General features: G+C 36.5%; 1 long non-coding RNA gene across 1 annotated transcript; it reads right to left on the bottom strand.

Moving 5' to 3' along the window:
- Nucleotides 1-1,384: 1,384 nt before the first annotated feature.
- LOC135086724 (uncharacterized) lies at nucleotides 1,385-2,721 on the bottom strand. Its single transcript, XR_010260581.1, has 2 exons — nucleotides 2,420-2,721; nucleotides 1,385-1,559 (listed from the first exon to the last, which is right to left on the bottom strand). It is a non-coding gene; the product is annotated as an uncharacterized LOC135086724 (long non-coding RNA).
- Between the last annotated feature and the right edge of the window lie 22,476 nt (nucleotides 2,722-25,197).

Raw genomic sequence — 25,197 nt, 5'->3', positions numbered from 1 at the left:
AACATGTTAGTATTTTCTACTGAAAGAGATCAAACAAGTAGGTATGAGAAGGTTTCTTTATCACCTTATTATCTGAACAATCGAGTAATGGCGATGCCATTTTCTTCAACTAGTTATATCATACTAAAGAGCTTTTTGTCGTTTATCAACACTGTTATAATATAAAAGTTTCTTTATTAGGCCAGTAGAATTAAACACAAAAATTGATTAAATCGGAAATAATTCCTACAAAAGATTTTTTTGCTTTAATGGCTTCATTGGTTACCCATTAAGACTCTCCTAAGTTTTCGACTTCGACGAAGTTGTGCTTAAGTGGTAGGGGCCCCCGAAAGGGGCGTTTTTTCGGTTTTCCGGTTATACCGCGTAAAGGACTTACCCTATCGAAAAGTGGTCTTCATGACGGTTAAAGGGCACTTAATCCTGCATTGAATAAGACCAAATTCATATGTTTTGGACAAACAAAGTTCGGCAAAGTAGAAAATATACGTATAATTAATGACCCTCTCCACGTCCAATGGCTTGTTACCCACATGCTTCCAAGCCTTGTAAAGGGTCGCCCTAACCAGTGTAACCCTAACAAGGCTCACGAGTTTGATTCGCTTCCCAAGTAACACGTAATCTGTATATTCACTGAAGTTAAGATTAATTTACGTTTTAAAGTCAGACTATAACTTTAAATCAGTTTTGACTTAGTTTAAATGCTTTTGAGTAGAATGCGGTAAAATTTACAATGCATGAAGCTATTATATGGTCTAAAAAAATTAAGTTAATTGGCTTATAATCATACTAAAACATTAATTACTTTTAATATACAGCACCTTTAACAGCATTTACACTAACACAAAGGTTAAAACCGTATATTAGTAAATAAGAAAACCTAATGCATTAAATAAACGTTGTCGAAATATTTTATAGTGCATTCAGATATATTAACACATTTTACAGATTGAACGCATTTTTATGATCTTTTCTTATGCTTATTTACTGCTCAGCATTAGCCAAACATTTACTAAAGTTTTAGCTCTGTTATCTTCTTATTTTATTGTTACTTTAAAGCTTTTAGCACTATTTAGATAAATAAAAATTTTATTTTATTACTTTAGGTCATAATTTGGCCATAAAACCACGAGCCGTATGATTATATTCATTTGTGCGTTAGTAGGTATATTCATTAGAAAATTTATGTCGAACGTGTCACGTTATTGACATGAATAAACAGTGGAAAAAGACTAAGGCCGGGTTGCACCAACTTACTTTAACAAACGTCAAAAATCTGTCAAACTCCATACAAAAAAACATCGGTTATCGTCATAGTTACGGTCAAAGTTAGGTGGTGCAACTCAGCCTAAGAGAACACCTTGGAGTAAAGAGAAATATAAAGACGGAATATTCAAAATTTATATTTGGTTTAAGAAATGCAAAACGTGTTCCAAAAAATGATACTCCTCATACACAAAATACAGTACAATCGGTTGTTGTGTGAGCCAAGCACTAAGTCAAGAAGTTCCGTAGAACATTCATTCATCCCTTTCGGTCGTTTGCACTATTTTAAAAGGCATCTGAAAAAAAAAACAAAAAAGCTTATTTATGACTTAATACCTGAGAAGTAGGTACCTGAAAACTAAATAATTACCCGTATAACGCAAACCCTTAAAAAAACGACTACAGCAACACTACTAACTAGTTACAAAAAGTTCTTTTAAATATTACTATTACAATGAGCGAAAAATAAGATAGATAGCTATATCGTGTTTCATTACAAATTACATTTGTAGTGATAATGATTTTATACTTAACACTTGTCAAACTAGGTACCTACCCAATTGGAGACAGATAAAATTGAAAGACGTGGAGAAGGGGATTACGTGATTAAAGGATTCTAAATTATTGTTTCGGTACCCTGATTAACACTAAAGCAATCCATTTTTATGACGTTTAAACCTAATGAACATTATAACATACCTAAAAAGTGTTACAGTAATGCTAAAGATATCACTTAGATATTTTATATGTAGGTTGAATGACTTAACCATTTTCTTTTTACTCTAATAAGACTGACAACATTAAAAGACACTAGTTGAAAGTTTAAAACATTAATATTATCTGACGCCATTTGCTTTCTGTTTTCTCTAACATAGAAAATAAAATTATAATACACATATGCATGAAATACTACTTATTATCCTTTTCTTACAAGCGGAGTATCGATAGAAGCAATTTTATAAGTTGAAATTAATCAAATCGTTAAAAAAATCACAAAAAGTGTCATATGTCGATTCTAAATTTGTCCCTATTTTATTAAATAAAGCATTTCTGTGAAGGCGCGTGAGTTATAAACCACAAACATATATATATTTTCACATAAGACTAATACTCCCAGCTCATTTTCATTCTTGAAACAAAAAAAAATGATACTTACCTTATGATAAATATTTTTAATAAAGACATTAAAACATCTCCTCACAACTCCATTGCACTGCAATACTCTAAACGAAAAATAATCAAATCGGACAATAAAATGCGATAAGTTTTTTCGAATACTTTCAAACAAACAAAATAAAACGTTCAGCCTTAGAATAAAACGTAACTTTGGCATTGTAATTCTAAAAGCTGTTTCGAAGCTGTACTAACATCTAATAAAATGCTTTTTACATTAGAATATGCTGTCTAACAACTTTACTAATGTCTGTCTTCAATAACATTATAAGCGCTAGTTAGCAGCACTAATAATATTTAATAATGCTCAAAGTCGTATTATTTGGGGCCCAAATTGCGCTTACAAGACACTTATAGACTTTTATACGGCTGATATAGTGCTACATATGCTGCTCATATACTGCTCTGCACGTTAGTTCATGCTGTTGTACGCTTCTTATAATTGTGTTTTGTGTTACTTGGGTTATCCTTGTTCGTCCCAGCCGTTCCTTAAGTTAAGCAGTTAAGGAACGGCTGGGACGAACAAGGATAGGCGCATCAAGCTCGTAAGCCTTGATAGGGTTACACTGGTTGAGGTGGCCCTTTTCAAGACTTGGAAGCCTGTGGGTAACAAACCATTGGACGTGGAGAGGGTCATTAATTATACGTATATTTTCTACTTTGCCGAACTTTAGCGCGAGAACGGTTTGTCCAAAACATATGAATTTGGTCTTATTCAATGCAGGATTAAGTGCCCTTCAACCGTCAGGAAGACCACTTTTCGATAGGGTAAGTCCTTTACGCGGTATAACCGGAAAACCGAAAAAATGCCCCTTTCGGGGGCCCCCACCACTTAAGCACAACTCCGTCAAAGTCGAAAACTTAGGAGAGTCTTAATGGGCAACCAATGAAGCCATTAAAACAATAAAATCTTTTGTAGGAATTATTTCCGATTTAAAAGCTAATTCTACTGGACTATATACGAAATACGAATGACAAAACATCATTCATACAAAATTATTCCTATCAGAAGTTGTATAAAGTATTTGTCCTTAAGTAAAGTTATATTAAATAGCAATGTAAAAGTCTGCGTACTGAATTATTTCTTACCAGCTTCACAATCCCACTGGCATAAAATTAAATTCCTCATAATGTCGCATTCCGTGGAAAATATATTTTCCAGGGATAACAATTACCTTTGTGGCTTCATTCCCGTTATATTATGGTCCCAGAACTTCCAGATACAGATTTACCTAAATTAATTTGTGCTTAGGTGATTGCAGGAATTGTTACATTGCATATAATATGACAATGACTAACGCCTGTATTCACAAACGATACTTGCTCAATTGAAGCAGCAAATGGAACGCACAGCGTTGAATAGAGCTCTGTGATTGGTTTGTGTGTCACCTTGTGCGTATACGCGCACTGTGAGACCTCATAGTAGGTAATGTTTGTGAATACGGGCGTTAATAAATTAGTCCATGTATCGAAATCGTTGTGGAAATCCTTGGGAGAGTCCAGCAGTGGCTGAAACGAACGAACAGACTATTGTATCACAAAATCGTATGATGAGTTGACAGAAAAAAGGGGTCTGGGAGGACGGTTAAGTGACAGGTTTTACTTGACACTTAGGCTGAGAATTGCACTACCTTATTTTAACCGTAACAATACCAGGCGATTTTTGTATGGAGTTTGACCGATTTTTGACGTTAGTCAAAGTTAAATAGTAAGATGGTGCAACTCAGCCTTAGGTTGGGTTGGTTACTTTAACCATATAATCTGTCAAACGGCATATTATTATAATAAGCCCCAGTTATCGTTATAGTTACGGTTAAAGTTAGGTGGTGCAACTCAGCCTTAGGCCTTATCCCAAAAATGGGGTTTTGTCGGATAAGTGCGTTCAATTGAATTAAAAAGTTTTAGTCTGTGGAGTGCGTAGTCGGAACATGTTTAGTAACAGTAGCACCAATTTTATTAAAACTATATTTATGATTGGTTCGATGTCTGCGGTTGCGGGTATGAGTCCCGACGGGGGCAAATGTTTGTGTGATTAGTTTGGCGCCCATCTACTTCTAAAGTCATACCTAGACGCTTTAAATGTATGAATAATAATATAAATGTTATTTTATTCGTTACCAGCGGCCGCCCGCAACTCCGTACGCGTGGATCCCCCTTAGGGGTGGAGTTTCGTAAAACCCGGTCTTAGTAAGCACCTATGTTCTAAAAGGAAGCCCCATGCAAAATTTGATACTCAAGCACTTGTAGTTTCTGAGGTTTTGTGATGAGTGAGTGAGTGAGGGAGTCAGTAAGTCAGTCAGTGACCTTTCGCGTTTATAAATATAGATTAGTCTCGTCTCGTAAAAGTTTCACTACACATACTGTAACAGTTATTGTGTTTTTAGAACAATCAAAATTCAATAAGTATTCTACTAAATTATAAATGTGCTACACGTGGCACAGGCAAAAAAACGCTAGAAATTAAAGTTTTACATAGAAACCGCTGTTTCTATACTCAGGTAAAAGTAATTTAGTTAACATAATTTCGAAGCCAAATTACAGCAAATTAGGTTTTTTACCTAGTAAGTACTATTATTTTCTAAGAACAATATTTATTCTAAACTGAGGAGACGATTGAAGCCCCCAACATTAAAAAACCTTTTTCGTTTGATATTATTCTAAGAAACAAATATTCCTATTATTTGTCTTACAAAGCATTTTCTAGAACGATTAAAGACCTAAGACAATGAAACAATTGAATAAGTATTTTACCCGACTGCGCGACGCAAAGAGTGGTAATGTTTTCCTTTTGTTATAACAGCAAAAAAAAAACAATTGAAAGTTCAAGATTTACAAATCTTAGAAACTTTGATCTGCGAAAACTAGATCGAGCAGCGGCAGTAATTCTTTCATTTCGCTCAAAGTACGAGTGGTTTTAAATAAGTCTGTACTAAACACCAAGCATACTCGTCCTTCCAAGTTTCCTAACTGAGAAAACTGAGTAAAAAATATCGAACAACTAGCTATAACTAAAGTTAAGCAAACGTTAACTGTGAAAGTGCAGTGCGCGCTCAGGAATTCAAGTGAAAATAATTTTCATAACTTCGCCACACTGCAGTGTAGCGAGTTCTTTATTGCTACCTTGGAAATGTTGCAACATTTTGAAGACTACATTTAATTTTCGACCTTGTTACAAATATGCTAAATGTTATGCAAGTTAACACGTGGAATATTAAGTGGGTCTGAACTTGGAAAATTATATTAAGTTATTTTCTCGTAGTACGAGTACGAGGCGATGCACTCGTACTTACAAATACTTACACTAATTTAACGACTTGTACGTAGCCGTTCAAACTCAAATTCAGTGTATTTCTTTTTGATTTGTGCCCTAGAATCGTTTTGAAATAAGCAAATAGTGAAGCAGTAAGTTTATGTACAATATCGGGAATCTGTAAAGTTTCGAATGTCTCAACCACGTTCGAAGTCTTGACGGCGTTGATCTCGAATTTTGCTGTAAGTAAATTGAACCAGGCTTCAGCGGAATTTGACGTAGGTATGTGCCGCGCCGGAATGATAAAACTAGCACGAACAAATAGTTTGCACAACTTCCATCTTGGAATTGCTATCTCAGACAATAGAAATAACAATGTCAGTAATTAAATAAGCAATTGAGGATATCTTATCATCAAGACCCTGGATGAACAAACAGAATCAAATTAACGGCACCGACCGAGCTTTATTTTTAGACTTTAAATAAGTTTTACATCTATTACAGTCAATCCAGTTTAAACAACAAACCCTATTAAATAAATAAACCAAGGGTCCTTTAGAGCAATCCTCTTTGGGTTTAAAATAGTTATGGTAAGGATTTCTTCAAAAAATAATGTAAGTATTCTCTTTTGTAGCTGTAGGATTGTTTACTTGCTCTAGTCAGGATTCGAACCCACAAGAACAGTTGCTATATGATCTACTTACTTGTGGTTTGCGAAGAGGAAGGGGGCTATTTTATAAAAAATGAAGGCTTTAAAATACTTATTTTACCTAGAGAAGATTTTTGCACTTTGAGGACAAATCTGTAACATACAAAAATCTGTTAGAACATTCATGAAAAATAAAGTAATTATTTATTCTTCATGTATATTATTTCATAGTTTCAAGCCGTATTTTTTTTTATTTGCGTTCATTATCCATACATTAATATTGTCTGCCTGCCACAACTCATAATGCACATTAATTTCAACATAATATGACGGAGACATATTGACGTAAAATACAACAAATAAGTTTGATCATTAATTTCTGTAATCATGCATGAGAGTCTTCACTAACGAAACCTATCGGTAACCAAGCGTATCGTTTTATCGAAAAAACTTATAGGCTTTACCTGTCAGATGATGGCTTCCATTCAGAAGTTATGCGATAAATATTCCGCTTTGCGCATAGATAACGCTTTCAAACCTTATGTTATCTCCCCAAACACCTTTTTTATGTCCTACATAAATATTTAGTTTCGTTCTCAGAGCAAACCTTGTCATAATGTAGATCTGTCTATGAAAATGGTTTTTTTGCTTTACTGCTCGACTCATATCAGAGATGACGTAAAAAGGGCTTACTTGGGTCCAGCTTGGTTTTATGGAACAATGCAATGAAAGTATTTTTTACTGTAGCATCCTTGGTACAGGAGTAATGAGTGCGATTTTTTAACAAAAACATGCAAGTTTTACGTCACGAACTTTGTTTAGTTTAAGGGGCACATACCATCCCCAAATCGTAGCTCATTAAACAGGTAGAGAGGTGGAAATATACGGTGTCGGACGTATTCACAAAAGATGCTTGCTTAAAAAAGTGAAGCAGCAAATCGAACACACAGCGTTGAATATAACTCTGTGATTGATTCACGTGTCACCCTGTGCATCGACGCGCACTGTGAGACCTCATAGTAATGTTTGTGAATACGGGCGATATTGTATTAAGTTTTGCACCAAAGGATTGAAATGCTCAAATCTTATGACAATTATTAGGTATCACTCTAGAAGCTTTATACACGATTAATTAACTAATAAAACATATTTATTTTCTTCTCAATGCAAAATTATATTTATTTATTACAAACGAAAGTAAAGCATTCAAAATTTATGTTTAAAATACTAATAGGTTTAACGCTGTACAATTTGTATTGTCAAAGTTAATGGCGTAATTAATTATCTAAACAATCTTAATCGTCCTTCCTTTTATCAGGAGCAGTGTTCAAAAGTTTAAACGCGAATGGAAGTGCAAAAAATATATTTCAAACTTTTAATTTAATTAATAAAATTGGGACGTTTTACAAATTTATTCCTTTGCTGGGTTTTCTTGATCAGTTTAGTAAGCTGGATAAATTTATAATAGAAAACTTAAATCGGTACAACACAAAGTAGCGTTTTCTTTTGCGATTTTAAATTTAAAATTTAAAACGACATTTAGGTAGGTACCGATATTAAGGTCTTAGGAGAGCATAATGGAAATATCGTAAACTTTTACAGCTTTATCTTAAAAAGGTCTTATTCTAATATAAAAAGGTTTCACTTGCTACATAAATTACTTAGATATTTCTGCACAAGAGTATTAGCTGCTAAGAAGCTTTAAAGATTGTCTAATAAAATGCTTTTGAACGATTTTTTTATCATAGTTTCGCTTTACAGTTCTTTGAAAGCAGATTATTTTTCATAAAAGCAACAAGAAAGTATATTTTTGACGGACCGTGACTATAAAGCTTGGTTTACAAGCCAAAAACTGTCGTCGGTACACGTTATTTGGTGAGTTGAAAGGTAGCGGACGCCTGAAGGAAGGCTGTAAAACCCAACCTAATATACTCTGCAGCATTAGTCCTGGATGATGACCTGGAAAATTGAAACACCATGGACCCACAAGGTGGACCGACGACCTTAAAAAGGTAGCAGGAAGACGATGCATGCAGGCCGCTGCCAACATACGAGTATCGTTGAAATACGTAAGTAATTGAGTTCGGCTCTTTTCCTTGCCTATAGAAGTTGCTATTCACACACAAAAAATGGAACTTGTGTTTGCTTTTAGAAAAGGCAATATTCTTGCTCAAAAAGTAAGTACCAATCAATATCAGTCTCGTCGAATCAAAAATCTTTTCATCGTTTCGTTACCGAAATTACGGAACACGCTACAGACGACAGCACATCCAGCTATACCTGAGCCCTTATACAGTTGTGATAAAGGCGACTTTGCAACAGAAACGTGTAGTTTGACATGCTGTGGACTATACAAACGAATCATGTTGGTGTTTTGTGAAGCTGAGCAAACTGACTGGCTCGTGCCGCACGTCATATTTACATCTGGCCATCGCAAACTTCGTTACGGTCGCTCAAATGCATTGCTACCTCCACCTACACTGGGTTGTTTTCTGTTCATTAGTTAGCTCAGTTATTGGCAGCTCATTCACAAAGTTTGACACCGCAATTAGGTACGACCATAAAAATTATTACTACTGACTTAATAGTATGTGCTGAACTGACAATAAGCTAAGATATTGCTAAATCGAAAAGTTCTCGAGTGGCGACCACTAGCCGGAAGACGTTCTAGGTGGACCGATGTTGGTGGCCAGCAGGCTGGAGACGCGGGGGCGCCTCCTCCTGCATTGCACAGGCTACCACCGCCGTCGGGCGGGATTGGCCTCGTGGTCCCGGCTAATCCTGTCGGCCCCCCATTAAGTGGGGGCGTGTTGGGTCCCGCCGTGTAGGGCGGGACGTCCGCGGAAGGCGCCTTGGTCGTTTCTAGTACCCAAGGCGCCGACCACTATGCGGCAGAGGGAACACCCCAGGTTTTTAGTGGGTTCGAGCCCCACATAACCTGCCGTCCCCCGGCGGTAGGTATGGATAGGCCATTTTCCTGGGTAAAAAAAAAAAAAAAAGGTGGACCGATGTTCTGGTGAAGGTCGCGGGAGGTGCCTGGAAGCGGGCGGCGCAGGACCGATCGTTGTTGAAATCCTTGCGGAGGTCTTTGTCTAGCAGTGGATGTCATTCGGCTGAAACGATTGCTAATTAAGCAAAAAAAATAATTAAATCAAATTTCCTTTCGTTTGCCGAGCGACTGCTCTGACCATCTGAGCTACTTACTTAGGTTACTTACTTAATAGTAGACTAATTAAAACTCAACTGTTACAATGAGCGACGTTGTCATGATTTTAGAGCGCAATTTGTTTACCATTTGACTCGTATTTTGGGTAAGTAGCACATCATTATAATAACAACCATCTTAACCTACACTTAAGAAGTTTCTGATTACAGGCCAGCCCACACATAAAATGAGCGTGATGTGTAATTAACTAAGTATACCTTATTTCTACCATCAGTATAATGTTGATATGCTCGTAATTACATAATTGAATCTCAAATGCCTGTAATCCGCAAAATAGCTCGTGTCAGGGCAATGCCTTAGCCACTAGTTAATAGCAAATCTTCCAGAACTTCGTAGAAGGGAAAAGCCACCATTGAGGCGCGGTTTGTATGCAGAGAGCGCACGCCTCACTACAGATTTCACTGGCCAAATATTTGCGTCTTGCCGCCAAACTGTATATTAACTTGATTCGACTCAGGCTTAATTAAATTTGGCCATGACGAAAGTTGTGTTTATTAATATTTAACTAACTAAACTTGTTGTTGTTGTCTTTATTATCGTTTTTTTGCCACTCTGGCGGCTTGTGTAGGTGACTTGAAAGCAAAGAGTGCTAAGCTTCTTAGCCTAGCCGCAGACTTCAGACTTTTTGTCGGCCGATAGTTGGGTCGGGCTGTTAATCAGTATGTAAATGTAAAAAAGTGCCAACATTGGTATCGGCCGATTCTTCATACAAATTGGAATCGGGTCCAACTATTGGCCGACTAAAAGTCTCTAGTCTGCCAGGAGGCTTTTGGCCCGAATTACGAAGCAACGATTCGTCGTAGTCATAGACGTCCATTTAAGAATAGGTCTAATAGTATTAAATGCATTTTTTTAATATGATTTTAGTTATGCCTTGCAAAAGGTGCTATTGGATTACTCCAGTTAAATGCATTAGATTTTATAGTCTTGAGCGTCGCTTCGTACTTAATTACAGATACATCGTTTAGTGCTTACTACTGCTACAAAATGTGGGCAAGTTCTAAAATAGGCATAGAAAACTCTGAACTCTGCTTGTCAGCCTATTATGATTCAAAGAAATACAATTGCCTAGTATCCTCGCCAGTAAACTTTAGCAATTTTGCAATTAAATAGAGGTTACCTATCATTGATACCGATTGGCCTGTCCCAATAATTACTTCAGATTCAAAATTTATTTCAATAGAATTTTAAATCTTATTTACAAAATTGCTACAGTCTTTGCGGACAAACGTGACGAGGTAGGTCATAGATTGAGTTTGTTTCTTCCAAATGTGCTTCTGGAAGCTGGAAAACTGCCCAACTAGGAGACATGTTGCGGAAATCTCTTGCAGGAAATTAAAATTAACATCTTTTAAGCGTGTTTCATAGTAGTAGTTACACTTCTCTTAGTTATGCCTCATTGTTAAAATGTTGTGGGCACCTGAAACTCGTCTGAAACTAGGCTGAGTTGCACCACCTAATTTTAACCGTAACTAATATTCACGAATACTATTTTTCAGTTTACAAAATTATTGCTTCAGATGACTTCTGAGCCTACGACCGTGAGGTGAAAGGAATCTTGAAATTTTCAAATCAAGAGTTTCAAGCATGCAAGTTTTAAGAACCTTAACAATCCGATAAAATTTTAAAAATTGTCTCAAGATCCATGCCACTGACATTTTGATATTCATGTTCAACTATGTTACATAATTTTACTCTCGGAATTGAACACATTGAGCACAGCAGCGTAGTTCATTTAGACATTTTCGATAATATTGTTGTGTAATCGTCTCTACTACGATTGGATGTTAAAAATATATAATTTTTTTAATGTTTAGTGTCGATAATAATTTCCAAACACGTTATTGCAACTATAGAGGAAACTTTAAGCTTCGAAACACAATGGTATTGTACGAGTTGAATGCACAGGTTGAATATAATATTTCGTTTGTTTTTCATTTAAACTTGTATTTAGTGAGTTGAATTTTGTGTGCGAGTATATACAGAGGAGGGCACGTCAAGTTAAACTCTGTAGCATCTTATGTAGTTGTAATAAGAGCGAATTTGCAACAATAATGTATAGCCTGATGTGCTATCGTCCGTACATCGGGCATAACTCCATCAGTCCGCGCGCCGGAAGTCTGCATAATGTATACGAGGCGGATACAGCGAGCATACGTATTGTACAATTACCTGCGAAAGGCAATTTCATTGGAAACGTCCTAAAATACCTACCTAGGCATTACTGCGGCTATTTTCCAAATTGCCTTATAATCTTGATAACGTTGGATATCGGAAAACACCAGGGAAATTGATCAATCTTTTTGTCAGTTGGATAACTAAAGAATTTCGTTAAATAGTTGGAGAAGAGGTTATTTTTAATATAGAAATACTCACTAAGGCCACACTTAGGCTAAGTTACACCACCTTAATGCTCACTTAGGCCACACTTAGGCTAAGTTACATCACCTTAACTTGAACTGTAACTATAATCGGTGTTATTTTATGGAGTTTGATTGATATTTGACGTTTTTAAGATGGTGCAACCAGCAAATACAGTTGATTGTATCTTTCCTTTCGTATGTTTTGGAGTTACGAAAGGAATCAGTTTTGTTTCAAGTTAGGCAGTAGGCACGTAGTAAAAGACCGCTGATTTATCAATACAAAATCGATTGCCAGTTGGACCTTCGTAATTGCCTATATGCACAGCACGCTGCTGCCCAGGCATGCTCCTACTTGCAATGTGACATTACCGTAGGCTTAGCAGTTAGCGAGAAACATCTTGGCGCGCTCTATACCTATTATGAACCGAATACCAAAGACTTTCAGGTTATATTTGCTTGGAGATATACACTTTATTTTTTTATTTATACACTTCCTCTGCAGTGCGATGTGTCGCTTTCAGTCAGCATAATGAGAGTTGTAATATTTCTGTAACAGGAACCTCAATATTAAACTATGCACTTTGGTTCGAAAAATAAACTTACTGTTTATGAATAATGCAATACACAAAGAGCAGATTCTGCAACAGCTACTGCGAGAAGCTTTACCTAAGTCCTACTTGTTGCATATTTATAATAATATGCATAATTACAGAGACAGAAACAAGAAATTTTATTATTTTCGCAAAGTCCCTTCTTAGTTGAATTGACAATCAACTTACAAGTATTTAAATAACAGGGTATTTATTCATTACGTTATAAGTATCCCAACCTAAGGCTGAGTTGCACCACCTAACTTTAACGGTAACTATGACGATAACCGGTGCTTTTTGTAGATTTTTGACGTTTGTCGAAGTTAAATATGATGGTGCAACGCAGCCTTAATTTAATAGTGTCGCTAAACACTTTACTATATATATTTTTTACATTGTTTGACTGACATGTTATCCTAATAATGCCTTATCGTTGCATCAGATCTTTTTAAAACGCGGCACACATTTAATTATTAGTTATTTAAAACTTAGTAAAATTATACGACAGTGTAGTGCAAGCTAGAAGGGCATTCATGTGTAGTAAAGTAGATTAAGTAGTCTTCAGATGTTGCTCATAAATAAATAAATAACCATCTCCATTCATTTTGAAACAGTATCATTTCTTTTTATTTTACTTAGTCTTAAAGTAGCCGCTGCCTGATATGAAAACTTATGGAATTCTTTCGCGGGAGGTTTGCCTCAATGCGGGTGTCCTAGGAGATTCAGGATTCTTAGCATACACAATGCAATATCAGCTTCTACAGCAGCCTGTTGAGATAAGGATTTTTGGGATGAAATCTGATTATCTTATTTATCTTTCTATCCTTGGCCTGATAAGTGGAAGTGACGAAGCGCCTTATTACAATCATTGTTCAGATGGTTCATGATAGAAATGATTTCACTTAGTGTATCCAATACTATAATGACTTAGAGATGTACTATGTGGAGAATGTAGACTGGCATTAAGTCCGCCATAAGTACTGTGATTATGGGCATATAAGTTTTAAGTAAATAAATATACCTATTTATCAAAATACGCTACAAGCCTCAGATCCTTTGAAAGGCAATTTATATAGCACCTAGTCTATTCCAAAATATGGTCGTCCAATTTTCGCATAGACAGAACTTACCATATTCCCCGGATGTATTTGAACCATAAAGTTAATATTCTAGGTATGTTAACATTATTATTTGAATACATCAATTTCATATTTGTATTTGCGGACCTTAGGTGTGCGCAAAAGCTAGTTATTGAAGCAAACCCTTCTTAGAAGTTCTTCATTCTTTATACATCTGTAATTTGTAAAAATGGGTTACAAATAATAATTTCATATTGAAACGATCACATTCCGACTTATAATATTTAATAACACCCGTATTCACAAACATTACTTTGAGGCCTCATAGTGCGCGTTGACGCACAGGGTCCCAAAAACCTATTCATAGACAATACTTCAGTGGTGACAAGCACTATGCGTCCCTTAGAATGAACGCAAAGCTAAGGTAGACAGGGAGCTGTATTACGCAACGCATAGTGTCTATTTACGTCAAAATTTTTAGGTTATTCTCGTTTTTGAGGTTTGTTTGCTTTATTTATGGTTGTATTCGATTAATATTATCTTACAATGGATTACAGTAGTGAAGAAGAATTTGATAATTATATCAATGAGCAAAGTAGAATAAGTACCAGAAAAGTGATACGGGATTCCCAAAATCCCTTTGATTATTACAATTCAGACGAATTTAGTTTAGGTTTTCCAATGATGGGGTACTTTTCATACTTTTACCACTGATAAAAGAAGACCTGAGGAAATTAACTGCGAGGAGGCCTTACAGTGCCACCTACATAATGTATCAGTTGCTAGTGGCAAATAAAACATAAAATTTTTAATAAAGTTTTATTTTCATCAGTCTTCAATGTCTAATTTAATTGTATGTATTTGTAAATCATAAAGCTTTTTTTCATGTTCTAACAAATTGTTTTCTCTTTCTATCAATATTTTTTCTCTTTGTAGCCCCAACTCGTGCAAAGCCTGGTCTTGTTATATATTATTCAATGTGGTGCGTTTGATTCTTGTTTCTGTCTTAATCTTCATTCTTGCTACTACTAATCTTAATTTCTTGATACCTACCTGAAAAGCAAATTAATTATGAATTTAATTCCTTTGAGTAGGTATATTCTGCTTAGTTATTCCTCATAAATCTACGTACTATATATTTTAAAAACATTACTTACTAGTGGGTGTTGAGAACGTTTGATTGATTCCTGAGAAAGTTCTTTCATTCTTTGGGTCTTTAAATTATTCCAGCAGCTTTTCAGTTGATGTGTGAGCCTTTGTGAAACATAAAATATGGTTGAGAATTGTAAGCCACTGTTAGAGTTTCCCAGGCCTGCTTCGTCAACTCGATATTTTAGAGAGGATAATAATATGCTTGTCTTCAATAATAGGCCTTTCTCTTATTAAGCCTTATTAAGCTACAATCAGCAGCTCTCTTTCGGAAGAAGAAAACGGCAGCTTTTTCATCTGAAAAATAATGATTGAAACATGATTTTCACTATTATTATTAATCGAAATATTCATACTAACCTGATAGTTGTAGCTTTATCCATATTTATTTATATTATTTAATTCACAAATCCACAAAATAACGACACACAAACCGTTGCACCGTTTGAATGACAGGAATGTCATGTCAGTTAGCGGAGTGAAGTGCGTAACATAAGCGAACCAATCACAGAACTCTATTCAACACTCTGATTTTGCATAGTCAAGGGTCGTTTAAGTATTGTTTATGAATTGATAGGCTTGTCATATGGAACGCATTGAGAAATGTCTCATTTCGCATAGCGTTGCTGCTTTGCATAGGTAAGTATCGTTTGTGAATACGGGTGTTATCTGTTTTGTATTTTGTTATTAATCTATTCTATAAAATGCAAATCAAATGCACTCCTACAACTCCCTCACAATAAATTTTGATCAAACTTATTTCGTGTCGAGTGTGCCCTAACCGCAATACACTTCGATTGTAAATTCTTACCCCGTTCCTAAGTTATTAGGTTCGCGGTCGAACCAGTGCTTGTACTAAATCCATAATAGCGCAAGCTAAATTGAACGAAAAAGCATTAAAAGTCAAGTAGATGCAGATCTCAGGAGCACAAAAATGCGTCGGTAATATCGTCTTGCTTACATATTTTTATGTTATTGTTAGGAAAACAAACAGAATTCTATAACACACATAGAGTTAGTAGATAGAGATATAGCATAGTATTTATTGGCGGCGCGGCCTCGCTCCAACTCAAACAAATAGTATCGAGGAAAGCATTTTATTGTGTTTGCCTATTTGCATATCTCAAAGGTTTCCTCCGCTGGCTTGAAAAATCCCGAGTATCAAAGCTGACCAGTATAAGTGATGAACATATTTCAAATGCTTTGAGCACACAAGAAGAGCACGCTCAATTGGTCCCGGCTGTTTTCGCAAAACTTCAGTTTCACCCAAACGCAAAACGCCAGCCTTGTTCAGCAAATGGAACGAACTAGTTCACGTAAAACTAAGATAGTTAATTAAAGTTTCGTGTTCTTAACGCAATGAAAACAATATATAAACAAGAGCCATAAACTGTGTTTTATGAAAACGATAGAACTGTTTATGTCTCCATCAACGGAGTAGGTGTTCGTCAAAATATTGCTGCAGTTAAACTCACGTGGAAACGCTGCGCTCGGTGGGGCATAAAATAGAAATGCATCTTGAACCTGAACGATGGAAGCCGTATTAAAGCTTCCAAAGTCTATTCATACGATACCCACTGTAAAAAACTTCGGATTTATATAAGCGACTGATGAAAATTGGAGTATGAAATGCGGTCCGATGACGTAATGCATTTTGGGTTGGGAAGAAGAGAAAAAGACACTAAGGAAACTGCTTTTGTCGGTCTCATATTTTGTCATTTCTAAGCTGCTGAATAATCAATACAATACTAGCTAGCCATACATAAACTTTACAATATTATTGTTTATAACCCAAATAACATATAGGCTATAATTAATGACGATCTGTGTCAAACTAAATTTCACGCGGGTGAGCCGCGGGCAAAAGCTAGTTATTTATAAATCCCAATAGCGATTTTTCAACTCACCTCTCGTGTGAACCGCAAACGATTTCCAATTTTAAACCAATTCATTTAAAAATCAACAGTTCGTCGATGAAATTGGTCGAAATTTGAAATACGAAGCAATATGGATCAGTTTTTAAGAGTCCTCAACATTGAATGGGAAAAATGTGAAAAAGCAGTTGGACTGTGCTTGATAACTGAATGTATTTTTTTATTCAGAGGCACAAAATATACAGGGTGTTAGGTAAATGGGTATATGAGCCATATACCCATTTACCTAACACCCTGTATAGCTTTCAAACCTTTGTGTATGTACGAGTAAGTACCAATATGTATTAAGTTTATCGAAAACATGATTCGAATCCAACAAAACGGATTGGAAACTTCTGAAAATATGAATCATGTGCTTGCCAAAATAACAGTTTTTGTGAAGTCTCACTCAGAAAGTCATTAAGTCGCTCAAACCACAACGCTTCGCTCAAAAGCCTCTCAATTAAAGATTTTCTTGGTTGAGTACACGACGAGATCACGTAAAACGTAATTGTGTTTGTTGAATGGTTGAGATCCTCCCTCCGCTGTCCCCATACCCTTTCGCGCTCAGTCACACCGCCCTTCCCTCAGCTGAAATCTCTCTTAATTCAATGTAAGCCGTAAATCCGCGTTGCAAATCATCCGTCGCCATCGGACTTAACGTCACGTCTTTTATTCCAGCCTCGTAAAAAGTCTAAACCGCATTATGAACTATGACCGGTGTACGGTCTACGGCCATCGTAAAACATTTTAATTTTCAGGTCATTCTACTCGTTCTGCAGGGCGCCGGGCGCGGCGAGGCCAAATGGTTCAGTGCAGTAATAAAATTATGCATTTATTAGCATTTCTCAAAACTCCGCGAGTGGCTGCGGTAGGTCAATAAAGAGAAGTGCTTTTTGCTTCCATCATCTGGGGGCACGGCAGTGCCCCCGCCAAGTCGAGCGCGAAGCAAACACTGACGTACCATCCTTTACTGGAACCATTTCGCCGCATTTTCAGGCCCCTATTTGAGAACCTCTGGATAAGACCAAAACGCAGAAATTTTCGTCATCTAGTAAGCTATAATCACATACTTAAAATCCAAAATTTCAAGTCTGTAGGTCATTTAGTTCCGAAGTTATGCGAAAGCAAAGTTTCGCATTTACGACACTCGCTCACTCACTCACTCACTGATGATCATCAAAATAGAACTAGTACTTCCCATCAACTCAGAGAGCTGAAATTTGGTACAGAGTTAGGGTTTAATGGCCACATAAAGGGAAAACTATAAAAACTAGGAAAATCGAAGATTTGGAGTAACACCACATTCATAATCAATACTACTCCGGCACCGTGGTGTTCGCCTGTATCGCTCACCGTTAGATGGCGCTAGCGGCGTCCAAGCGGTGTCCAGATTTTTTCCTTTCTAGAGCCCCCCGTCGATTAAGTTGAATGTTGTGTAATTTGCATTTCGTTGATTTCGTTTATTATATTGTAAGGTTCGCTAAGGTTATGTTATTAAAACAATTCTGATTCGTTGTCCATTTTAAAGGTCGTTGAGTTTATTTGTGTTTAATATCGTAAAAAAATGTCGATAAAACGACGACGTTAAATAATTTTGCCACTTTCTACAAAAAGAAGTGAAATCCCACCAAAAACATTCTGTAAAAAACTAGCCAAGTCTCGATGGAGCTGCTTGTTTATCTCTAAAAAGTAATGAAATCTAGACAAAGTCTTGCCAAGTCTATGGTTCCTTACTGTGATTTCTTTATTATTATAGTTAATGTTGTGTGACTTGGCCGTTGAACAATCTTTATTAAGATAATCATACATAAGTATTATTGAAATACGCAGCTTTATTAAACCTACAATTTAATGGTTATTGTTGAATCAACGTTTTCCAAGTGGCAATTTTCCATCGTCAATGGGTAGCGGTTCTGGCGACAGATTGGTGCAATGGTATCATGGAGCACCTGGTTTTGTACCCTTCAACGGCCAAGTCACACAACATTAACTATAATAATAAAGAAATCACAGTAAGGAACCATAGACTTGGCAAGACTTTGTCTAGATTTCATTACTTTTTAGAGATAAACAAGCAGCTCCATCGAGACTTGGCTAGTTTTTTACAGAATGTTTTTGGTGGTTATATATAATCTGTTCGCCTTTTTACGTTACTTAAAACCGGCACACGATGCGCTGTAGGTACGGATCATGGTGACGAATGGACGGGTCCTTTATTTTATAGATGCCAAATTAATACAGGAAACAGTTTTCCCATAACCAAGGTCATGATAGTTCGTCGTTCTATATATATAAAGTTGGTTAAGCTCAATCTCATCTAATTTGTAAGGTCCTCAGCTAAAAAATATAACGTAGACATAACAATCTCACAAAATGTCGTCACGTCTGACCTTTGGTCAAAGAACAATAAATACAGCTTGTGGCTGTACGTACCCCTGAAACGGGCTCAGTTCCTCACTTTAGTATGTTCTTAACTTGACATAAGGTCAACTGTTGCATTGGGCTGATTTATGCTGCTTTGTATGCTTTTGAGTTTATCTTAACAAAATAGGCAGGTTATACATAATATCATCTGTTAATACTATCAGTCATCATCTAACTTGTTTATTGGGTTATACCTACGAGTACTACAACTGAAATTATTTAGTAGATCTTATTAGTTGTAAACCTTATTATATAACAGCACATATTTCAACCAAAGCCATTTAATCTATTTTATCATTTTCATAAATGTTTTGAATAGCCTAATTAAGTAAACTCGTTGCGATAAACAGACATAAATCATACAATTTTGAGATATTAATTTGTTGTGTTTTACGATTGGTTATTTCATTGTTTCAATTTACAATTGAATAAATAAATAAGTTATTGTCGATGTTATAGATGGACGCGTATACTGCGTATAGTGTCCATTAGTGTGTAGGTAGTAATTATCCTTGGTTAATTTAAAGCAATTGACTCCCACGGAAACAAGGCATGAATAATTGAATACAACGTTAGCTTAGTTAGTTAATCAAATATTCGAACTTTGACACATAATTATTAAACCCCCGAGCTTCCTATTTAATAACACGATTTGAAGACAACTCGCACGTAACGTAGATTAGAAACTAGTTACTTTGAAAAGATTAAACTAACAAAAGAAGGAAAATAGTTTTCGTTTACGCCAAAGAGATATTTACAATGGGCAGGCAGGTAGTAATCAAAGGCTTAAGTGGTGCTTAGCTGGCCGGGACCGGAGAGTAAGCGTTTCTTTTCAATCACGTAGTATCTACAAACCTCTGGGGCGGCTACCCTTGAAAACTAATACTTCAGGTGCACCTGTGCTTGAGAAATTGTGCTATAAGTAGTGTATGGCATACGTAATCAGATTTATAGCAGTTTAGTAAAATATTTCTATTGCAGGCACAAAAAAAGCAGACAGCAGAAAAACAGCAAGAAAATATAAGCAGGATAAATTTTGACTCTAAATGACTATATTAATGAAGTAGATATTCGAAAAAGTTTCACAAACCTGTTGACCGATAGTGAAATATGAAACTGTTCAAAATACGTTAAACAAATAACGCTTATTAAACATTCACACAAACTGGTTTTTGTTGGTTTTAGTTTCGGTTAGTTAACTAATTGAAATGCTATTTATTTTGGGAGAGGCAAATAAAAAGTGACGCAAATACAGAAACAGTTTTGAGGTTTTGCTACACTGGATGCATTTGGCGGTCAGGGATGTCGCGTCATATAAAATATCAACATTATCGGTCTCTATACATTTGTTTTGAAGCGATCTGACCGTGCGGGCACGAGCAAAGAACGCAAACCTCGTCGCTGCAGATTGCTTAATGCCTTGTCACGACCTTTTTTTTTACGTCGGGAAATGCTTTGCGCATACCAACTGGTCGATTGGGACGGCCAGTGGGTTATGTGAGACTCTCCTCGCCTACCCACTAAAGGCGGGGCCTACCCACTAAAACCCGACGGTTTCCACCAGAGCCCAAAGAAACGGGGCCGCGAGTTATTGTCCTAGTTGGACAGGCAAGAGGCTCGCTCATGAGTGAGCCTCTCTGACTTCGAGGGAACCCCCAATCCCCTCCTGCAGTTGTTTTTTTATGGAGGTTTTCTCTTCGCGGCCCTGGTGCAACAGGACCCCCGGCCCGCCGTAGCGGGTTACGTGCTCCATGCCGCTGCTCAGTCAGCTCTGATGAACTGAGAGCGGCCCTCCAAAGAATGGGCCCGGGTAAACGCCCCGCCAGCCCCCACCTGTGGGGTTTTTTAAAGATGTCCCCTGCATCGTGACCCGGGCAAATGCCTCGACGGCCCCCGGCCCACTCAATTGTGGGTTACGGGTTGCCCGACAGGCCCGCCGAGTTGACGCGACCTGCTGCGCAGGTGAGAAGTTAACCGCCCGTGTGAACAGACCACGCGGACGTTGCCCAGGGTGCACCACGAGGAGGCCACCACGACCCGACCACCATCGCACCCCGCCTTGACCGCATCCAGTGTAGCAAATCCTTTAAATTCAATAACTGCAAATTAGACCGGAGTGGCAGTTAGTTTGTGTTTGCTACTCGGATAAACACAGTAAATGAGCATCAATCAAGTTACGAATTCTCGTTGACACCACGCCTTGCCGATTGCTTGTATCTCTAATATTATTATATTAGTATCGGTTTACTTGGCACTAATGAAAGGGAAGTTAGTCCCATTACAAGTTCAGTTTAGTTGTATGTTCTTGCGATGTTTTCATACATACAGTTTTCCTAAGCTGATAAAAAACTATTGATTGAGTTCATAAATTCCTAAAGTTTCTAGCAAACTGATGGTGGGAGAGTGACGGAATGTCAACTCAACTTACGTTTCTACAAACATTTTAAACAAAGTTGCACATATAACATCTACATGATGTCATAGGTATTTAGTACATATAAAGCTGGAAATGCCGTACCTATATTCCAATTACTTGTATTCCTGTTAACCCTTCGAGGCAAGCTACAAATGCTTGTGTTGAGAGCGGGTTAACCACATCGGTCCAGCGGTCGAACATCGGTAGTCCGATAACTCTAGAGCTATCGTAGCCCCCTCGAGTGTATCACGCTAGCCTAGGGAATAAAAGGGTGTGTAGTGGCATCTCTTTGCCAACTTTGAACTAGGCTTTAGGTAGGCAGTGCACAGCGCTTTAGACTTTCAGTTCCGTTTTGGTGAAAAAAATATCACTAAAATGTCCTTGGCTACCGTCGACTTTTATTTACAGCAAGGGGCAGTGAAAAGCCATAAACTTGCTGTTCTGTTTTTCACGCAAAGGCTATCAAATATTATGAATAAGTAAACCAGCGTGTTCATGAACATTTTTGTTTAGTACAGAGCCAAACATGAAATCGACGCTAATTATGGTAAAAAAGATATGAGCTGAAATTATGACAATCTAAGGCTGAGTTGCACCATCTAACTTTAACGGTAACTATGACGATAACCGATGCTTTTTGTTTTGTCAATCTTAAAGCAAGATGGTGCAACCCAGCCTAAGTGTCTCTGTTGTTTGATGTTGATTCAATAACTGCAAATTCAATTCGCTATTGTAGTTAAATATAAATATTATAAAGAAGTTAATATCTTTACTTACCATACTAACAGAATCCTGTGTAAATGGTTTTAGAATCTACGTCAAAATCACAAAGGCCACTAAGTAATTAAAAATGTCGATGTGTTGAAATTAAAGACATTTAGATCGAGATTCAAGAAATGTTCGAAGCTTACAAACCAGTAGATGTCCATTCACAGCTTTGGCAGGATTTCAGGGTGTTCCATAAAAGGCAGCCTGAGTGTGCCAGTATAGTTATGGCCAGATGTTCTAACATATTATGTGCCTGCAACTTTGAGGGGTCAGCGATGCAAAACTTTTATCTTGGCAGTACGGGTGAGCATTCTGCACATCATTATACTAGTAGAATCTGGCAAAGTTCACCAGTTTCTTAGTAATCTTGAAGTTTTTACTAATCTATAAAATCTATTATATAAAAATGAATCGCAAAATGTGTTGGTAAGCGCATAAATCTCAACAACGCCTGGACCAATTTTACGAATTCTTTTTCTTAAATGATCGTTGAAGTCCAAGGATGGTTTATACGGCGAGAAAAATTCGAATAATTTCCGAAAAACTCACACGGTAAAAATAGCCTAGTTTAACGTTAAAAATAACTAGTACATCAGATTAGTTCTGTAGTTATGATCTATATTATTTCATAGATGGCTCGGTTCATTAAAATCCAACTTACTATTAAGACTTTTTGCGGGAACAATGAAAGAAAGAAAGAAAGAAAAAATATTTATTTGGTACTAAATGATACACATGATTGTGATTATTATACTTAGAATATATAATGCGTCTTGACTCTTGAACCTTATATTTTATCTGTATAAGGCAGGAAAATCCTCATGAGGATACCGTGTATTGAAATATGTGTAAGTGGATGAGTATAGAGTGACACGTGCTATGTACGAGTATGTACTTTATATTCCTAGCTAGAATTTATTACTTATCTCGTAAATAGTACCTATTTCCTGTAATCAGCAAAAGGCTGATTTTCTAATACGTTCTTAACTGACCAGCCGATAAGGATTAAATAAGTAGGTAATTAAAATCACTCTATCAATGTATTATTAAAACTATGTATCTTATATGATTTTCAGTAGGAACTTGGTTAGGTAGGTAACAGTTTTTCCATGTTTTAATTAAGAGTAGGTACAAGAGATTTATTTTACTCAAATTGACCCTGAAACTTCCAATTTACTCAACAATTCAACAATTCACGCGGCATATCAAAATATTCTACAGACTAGGCATTATTCAAATCCAGGTTATAAAATAATGGTTGGGGCGGTGATAAAAAATAACAACCAATAATCGTCGTAAAACCTCGGTCGTTTACGGGGTTTAACATTAGTACTCAAATATTCAAATGGGCTTTAAAAAGGTTGTGCTTAAAATGATCAGACGGAGGCGAGTGAATTCAACCGGCCAAGTGAAAGTCGGACTCGCGCACAGGTTCCGTGCAAACTTGGAGGTGTGTTGTTTGTTCCTGAAATAAACGGTTAAGTACGAGAAATATTTTTTTTGCGATCTCACTCAACCACCAACCTTTGGCACCCTACGATGATAAGCTGGTAATGACAACCGAGCTGCAAAAGGACGGACTGACTTTCTGAGGTTTAAAATGGAACCATATAGACTCCACTATCCATTAGTCTGTCTCTCATCAAGGTATCTCGTGAAACAACAAACTCACATACAAACATCACAACAGAAATACACAATAATCATCTGTGAAAATTTCAACTGTCTAGGTATCACGTTTCATGAGATCCTACATCTTGGTGAGAGATAGACTGATGGACAGTGGAGCCAATATGGTTCCGTTTAAACCCTTTGGGTACGGAACCCTAGAAAGTCAGTTCGTCCTTTAGCTGTTCGGTTGTCATTACCAGCTTATGATCGTAGGGTCCCGAGGGTTGGTGGTTGAGTGAGATCGCTCGTTGCTACCGAGAATCATCTATCGAATTGATATTAGGCCATTAATGGCCCTAACTTTGATCATTGAGCCACCTTTCAAATAATTCACTTCGTCTTATTGGATTTCTTAGGTACTTATTTATGTATTAAGGAGGCTTGGAATGTTTTCTGCTTTGTCTATATCTGGGTTTATTACAGTTATTCTAGTTATTCCTACGAAGTCGTGACTGAAAATATTCAGGTCAAATATACACTGTCAACTTTTATTACACCAACACAATAATAAAATATGATACTGATGTTCACGTTGGTGGAGAGTGAATAAAATAATATTAAAAACGACAAGCTTAATACCTACTTTCCTTTAATTTTATGTTTTAATTTATACTTTCTTTTACCTGTTTCTAATGTTATGAAAAAAAAGGATAACTACGTACAAGTTCATGTTACAGATAAGAACAGAAAAAAATATCAGACGTCTAAAAGCTGGTTGGGAGTTTTGTAAAACTTTTATTATTATATGTAGAGTATAGGATTACGTTAAATCATAACTAGTATGTACACTATTTACCTAATCATGGAAAATTCATATTTGAAAAAATAATCCTTTCAACAATTCCCATTCAAGATTTATCTTGTACACATTTTCCCTAATATAATCCAAAATTGTAGCACCTTATTATGAATAATTCAGAAGCTACCACAACTTACAAATTATTCACTTTAGCAAAGTTTACAATACCAAGGCAATTACAATTCCCTAACTATTCATAAAGTCGTTCGCGGAACATAGCAAATTCAGTTACAAACGGAGAGCAAACACTTCAAATAAGTAATTTTATGGGGAAATACAAAAAATCGTTTCTATAAGTATATTCTAAGAAATTAATTAACAAACTGCCCAAAGGAGATGTGGGTAAATAAAATTAAAAATACTCGTACCTTACTCTTTATTAACTTGATTTGTCGTGACGCATCAGAATGGAATCAGTTTAATACATTAATAAGGCTGGGTTGCACCATCTTATTTTAACT

The sequence above is a fragment of the Ostrinia nubilalis genome, chromosome Z (assembly GCF_963855985.1).
Source record: "Ostrinia nubilalis chromosome Z, ilOstNubi1.1, whole genome shotgun sequence".
In the NCBI taxonomy this organism is placed as follows: Eukaryota; Metazoa; Arthropoda; class Insecta; order Lepidoptera; family Crambidae; genus Ostrinia; species Ostrinia nubilalis.
The sequence above is the reverse complement of the archived record's forward strand: the minus strand, read 5'-3'. Positions and strand labels throughout refer to the sequence as shown.